At 46.8% G+C, this 6,193-nt stretch overlaps 1 long non-coding RNA gene across 1 annotated transcript; it reads left to right on the forward strand.

Annotated features, from left to right (window-relative positions):
- Window positions 1-1,000: 1,000 nt before the first annotated feature.
- Window positions 1,001-5,161, forward strand: LOC119087058. Its single transcript, XR_005090510.1, has 3 exons — window positions 1,001-1,105; window positions 3,733-3,863; window positions 4,733-5,161. It is a non-coding gene; the product is annotated as an uncharacterized LOC119087058 (long non-coding RNA).
- The last annotated feature ends 1,032 nt before the right edge of the window (window positions 5,162-6,193 follow it).

The raw sequence follows: 6,193 nt of genomic DNA on the forward strand, positions 1-6,193 counted from the left end.
AACCCGGCAAAATCCAGGCTCCTGTATGTTTGCCTCGCTCACATTTCTCCAAAGGATTTATTTGCCTTCATTTGCATAAGAAATACCACACTCCCATCCTAATGAGGCCCATCTGGCAGCGCAGGCCTCTTCTCCCTGGGCTCTGCTCTGTGGAGAGCTGTGCAGGCCAGGGCTGTGATAATTAGACCATTTCCTTCCAGGACCAAGGAAGGACTGTTGAAGGCCAGCTCTGGATATGCCACCTGGACCTGTGCTGTCCACAGCAGGGCCTGAGATGGCTCCTTAAGCTGCTGGCTATGGCGTCTACACACCCATCTGTGTGAGCATCTGGGCCAGCTCGGCCTCTTCCCAGATTGTCCTTGGCTGGACCAGGGCTTAGCCACTATCGAAGCAGGCATTTCACAGTAACTGTGAAATCCAACCGTGGCCAAGTCTCAGGGCCACTGAGTTGAACTTGGCCCAGGTTGGAAAGACTTGAGCAATGTACTGTGGGGATACAGATGGTGTCCTCCACACAGTCAGCTGTGAGCAGCACTTGCTGGGCTCTATTAGAGGCGACAACTCAGAGAGTGTGCCTTAACTTTTCAGAGTCACACTGGCAATCCTTGCACTGGTCCACTGTGTACCCGTGGCTCTAAGCCACGTCGTTATGCTGCCCGTTTGTGTGGACCAGCCAGGCCAGAGATGGCCTCAGGAGACAGATGAAGAGCTCCAGCCTTGTGCAGTAGGGCCCTAGGACCCAGGTGCAGTGGCTGCTAGGGGCGTCTGGCTGGAAGACGTGGGTGGGGCCCAGTAAGGTCAGCATTAGGCCCTTGGCCTGTAGGTTCCTATTCCACGTGTGAAGTTAAGTCCACCTTTTCAGGCAACACTCGGGGGCCATCTGGCTCCACCTTGGATTCCTACCTTTGCCCTGAAGTTTCTGGATGTTAAATATTAACTTCAGCCTCATTGCTTGTAATGGTAGAAGAATCCAGGCCACTTGGCGAGTTGTGATGTGCTTTGAACATCGTGCATCTCTCCACAGCTCATATGCTGGGAGCTGGGTTCTCTGTGTGATGGCATCTGGAAGTGGGACATTTAAGGGGCAGAACCTAGCGTGATGTAGGTGAGTCACTGGGGACACTGCCCTAAGAAGGGAGTATCAAGGCTCTTCTTGTGGGATTCCAGGAGCTCCCAGGAGAGAGAGTGTTTTTAAAAGACCAAGATGACCCCCACTCTCCTCTACTCTCTGCCTTACCACATGATCAACCCACCATGCACATGACCTTTCCATGATGCCGCCTGCCACAAAGTATGTGATACAGCCACGGAGTCCTTGCCACAGCCTGCAGCTTGCTTTTCCTCCTCTGGCTTCTGGTAATTAAAAAAAAAATATTAAAAAGACATTGTGGAGGTGGGGTGGGTGATGGGTCAGTCAGCAGAGGCGAAAGTGAGGAGGGACCTGAGTTTGGTATCTAAAACCCACACATAAAGCCAGAGGAGGGGCACATTGTAGCCTCCGTTCTGGGAAGACAGAGACAGGAAGGTCCCTCGGCCTTGCTACCAGCCATTCTAGCCTAATTAATGAGCTCCAGGCCAATGGGAAATTCTTTCTCAAAGGAACTGGATGATGTTCTTGAGGATGACACCCAAGCTTGTCTTCCAGCTTCCCACCAGAAAGAACAAAGGCACTGGTACATGCATGCATGCCTCTATCCTCAACATGCATAAAAATATCCAATTATAAACCCTCTTAACTTCTCTACCCTGCTGCAATCCTTTCCCCGGAAAACCACAAAAAAGAGGCCTTAGCTTATGCTTCTTCCTTGGGACTAGCCCGGTGTGCCCCCATGTGGTCTTGCTGTCACATTTTTCCTTGTCTTTGGGACTGTAAGTAATAGACTCTCTTTTCAAAATGGACTCTTCCTGTATGTTTCAAGGCAGCTACATCACGTTCCCTCCTAATCCACGTACTCTCCACCTCGAGATGCAGCCGGATGTTATGATTTCCATGGTAACAGAGTCTTGTCTATTCTTGCCCTTTATATAAACAGCCAATGTGATTTTTTTTCATATGCGATTGATTCATCTGAGGGCTCTAGCTTCATTTCTAGTTGCTGTGACAAAATACTACGACAAGGGGCTGATGGGATGTCATTTTCATGTAGTATTGACCTTGATAAAGTAGGAACAGTTACTGATTGTATTAAACCCTGGCATTTGAGTAAGCATCTTAGTGTTTTGTTTCAAAAGTAGGAAGTAGACACAACAGTAGTCTTGACAAAAAGGACCTTGCAATGTTTGAGTTGCAAGCTAAACTAGCCACTTTTCTCATGGAATATAAGTTTCAGTTGAAAGACTGATGAACAGCTGCTCTATGATGGTTGCAGCTCAGGTGCCTGAAAGACATTTTATGGTAAACATATGACGCAAACCTAGGCCTTCAAGGTAAACAACCGACAGTATTTGTTCCCAAGGATAAAATTTGAGATTTCAAGGGAAAGTCATAGTTTTGAAAAACCTGTAATCACTCATCGTGAGCTTGAGAGTTTCTCAGTATTTAAAGACTTTTATGATACGATTAGTGTCAATATTTAAACAAATTTTTATGTTCATTTAGTTTATATATATGGGGAAAAGGGCACGTTTATGCTATGGTGCATATGTGGAAGACAACTTGCAGAATTCAGTTCTCTCATTCCACCATGCGGGTCTAGGGGACTAGATGCAAGTCATCAGGCTTGGTGGCAGGCATCTTTACCTAATGAGCCATCCCTCTGAGGAGCCACATGACTTGGTAAAATGAGTATTTTCCAAATTACCAAGACACCATGTTTCTGCAGGAAGGCCAGGCCTCCATGGATCTCTCATTGTTACATTTTTTTTTTTCTGTGTATGTAGAGAATGTAAGACCTTACACTCTGGGTATAGCTTCAATGTGTGCCTCAGGGATTCATGTTTTAGGAACTTGCATCTCAGTGTGGTCATGTGAAAAGTGCTGAGACCTTTAAAAGGCAGAGCCTAATGGCAGGTCATTAAGCATTGGGGACATCACCTTTGGAAGGGTTGGAACCTGAGGTGTTTCTCACAAAAGGGCTGTTATAAGAAGAGAAATCCTGGTCTACGCCCTCACTCAGGCCTCTTGTCTCACCATGGGATCTCTCCTTGTAGTGCTCCCACCCTGTGATGTGAGCTATGATGAGGCTTTTGCCAGAGCCAAGCAAATACTGGACCACATAATTAACCAGCCTCAGCTATTTCGTTATAATAACAAAAATGGACTAATATGTTCTCTCTTCATCTAAGCTCAGAATTATGCTTACAGAGAACAGCATTGAGGGATGAAGACCTATTCCCTGTGGGACAAAAAGCATGGATCCTTAAGCTCAGAAATCTTGAGCTGTAACACAAACCCACTGGGCATGTATGTACTGTCCTCTTGGAACCTTTCTGCTTCACCTCTGTGAGACGTCAATGGTCATATGGTTGGCTGTGTGAGCCTCCTTTTTATTGATTTGCCAAGCACTTGAGAGGAACAACTTACAGGAAGAAAGCTTTCTTTTGGCTCACACTTTCAGAGGTTTGGCCCCACACCTTTGGGTCCACTGTTTCTGGGCCCACAGCAAAGCAGAGCATCATGGCAAGGACCCTGTGGTCTATCAAGGCAGCTAACCTCTTGCCAGGCAGATAATGGAAAAGGGGGCTGCTTTGCTAGTGGGCTTTCTCCATTTTCCACTTTGTTTTTTTATCCAGGATCCTACCTGTGGAATTATCCCACCCACATTCAAGGAGTGTTTTTACCCTGTGGTTAGTCTCCCAGGAAACACCTTCAGAAACATACCCAGAATTATGCTCTACTAACTTCCCAGGCTCCTCTTAACCCGGTAAGAATGACAACCAGAACTGACTATCATACTGGCGGGGTGAGCAGGCTCCAACCATCTTTTGTCTCTGATGTGGATCTCATGTCTTTTGCCTGCATCCCTTCAATGGAACAAGTTAGTTAGCTTTGTAAGCGTGGTATTCTAGCTTGATTTCTGTTGTGACAAACATTCTAACAAAAAGTCACACAAGAGAAGTTGAGTTTATTTGGCTCACACGCCCACGTAATAGCCCATGGTTGTGGAGACGTCAAGGGAGAAAGGTGAAGCATCATATCCACAGTGAGGAGCAGAGACAGTGTGAATACGTGGATTCCTGCTTGCTAGCTGGTTCTTCCCAGCCAGTTCTCACCATCCTTATACCATTCAGGGCCCAGCCTGAGAAATGATGGTTCTTCCCACAATTAACAGTCAAGACAAGACCCAATAGACGCACCCACAGGCCAACATGATCCGGACAATCCCTCCTTAAGATTGTCTTCCTGGGTGATTCTGGGTTGTGTCAAGTTGACAGTTAAAACTCATCGGCATATACGGTCAAATCAAAAACCCAGGCTGCATGCATGTACAATCATGCGGGAACACGAGGCCTTTTCAAAGCATCACAAGGATGGATGCATTGCTGCAGAGCAGAGTAGGAGTTTCCCATTGCAGTAGCAGAGTCCACCATGAGGCAAAGAGAACAAAGCATGGGTCTGTACTTGCACACCCCAGAAGACCAGTTCCAGAGAACTAGGACCCCCTTGAGTCTGCACCCCGGGGCGGGCCTTGTTTCACTGGGTCTCTGGCAACTAATTTTAGGAATTTGCTATCCATAACTGTCTGAAAATTACGGCTATTAACTCCTCCTCTCTGTTCTGGGTCTCTTGCAGGGGTTCAGCACGTCCCTCTTGTGCGCCAACCACACACATCATGACAGACTGAAGGCAGAAGCGGGGAGAACTCAACTGTCTTCTAATCCAGGCATTAAAGAGATTCACAAGTCTGTCAGGCCATGCTGCTCCCCATGCTCCGTGCTTTTGGAAAATAGAGTTAGTTTTTTTTTTAATTAAAAATGTGTTAGTTATATAAGCTCGCAGTGGGCTTACTACTGTTATCTTTTACATTATATAATGGACGGATGTTTTTTAAAATGTCTCAGCTGAAAATGATAATATAGTGAATATGGAAAAATGTAACCCACACAGACAAAACTCTTTGGGGTTCCCAAATTTTAGAAGTGCAGACAGAGCTCGGAGAGCAAAATGTCTGAGAACTTTGGGGTCTAGGTAGGGAAGACTTCTGGACCAAGCTAACAAATTAGGAGATAATTACTAGATAATTAGCATTATTTCTAACTTCAATATTAAAACTGTTTCATTTTGATGGTCTTATTCCAATTGAACAATTCTGGGACCCTTGTGACCTCTTTACTGGACAGTGGCGGAGAGAGGAAGCCTGTCACCACCCTGTCCCTGCCATGCAGGTGCTCCCGTACTTCTGTGATTAACCATTTCTGGCACACCCCTCAAGTCAGCCAGGGGTGTGGTAGAGCTTACAGGATAGACCCATGGAAGAGACCTGCTCTGGGTCCTGAAAATGAGCTTGGGGCTGGTTTGGATCTGGATACCCAGATCATGGTTCACAGGGAGAGGGAGCTGGCTCTGGGTGGGCACCTCTTGATGACCTTGCTGATGTCTCATTTCATGAAGAGGGACATTCCACAAGATGCCCAAGATGAAGGCACAGGGAGACTGCTTCCCCAGAAGAGTGCGCTGTGGTTTAGATTTGGAACGTCTCCCAAAGGACTGTGTGTTAAGAGTTTGATCCACAGGGTGGCGCTATGGGAGACGGTGGAGCCTTTGGGAGGTGTGGCCTAATAGGGAGAGTCTAGGTTCTTAAGGGTGTGCCCTGAAAGGGCACCATGGGACCCCTGGCTTTTCTTCTTTTATTTTCTGGCCATAATATGCTACTTTATCATGATCTTTGAAGCACTGGGGCCAACTGATCATGGACTGGAGCCTCCAAAACTGTGAGCAACGACAGCCTTGCTGTCTTTGTTACCACAGGCATTTCGCTATAACAATACAAAGTTGACTGACAAGGAGTGAGGGTCCTGTTCTGTAGCCACCATCATGCTATTGACAGGGGTCAGAAAGGCTCCTGACTGGAGCAGTGCTCATCTACCAGCTAGGCTCTTTGTGACTGTACTGTCACCCTTCTGGTCCCTATGGTCTCAAGGGCAGGAAAGGAGAGTTGATAGAAGCGTCTCCAAAGTCTGTCTGGAAGTCCTCATGCACTTTAAAGAGCCTGAGATTAATGAATGGTGGTTGGGACCCTTAAAACCTTTATAC

This window comes from Peromyscus leucopus, chromosome 8b (assembly GCF_004664715.2).
Source record: "Peromyscus leucopus breed LL Stock chromosome 8b, UCI_PerLeu_2.1, whole genome shotgun sequence".
Lineage (NCBI taxonomy): Eukaryota > Metazoa > Chordata > Mammalia > Rodentia > Cricetidae > Peromyscus > Peromyscus leucopus.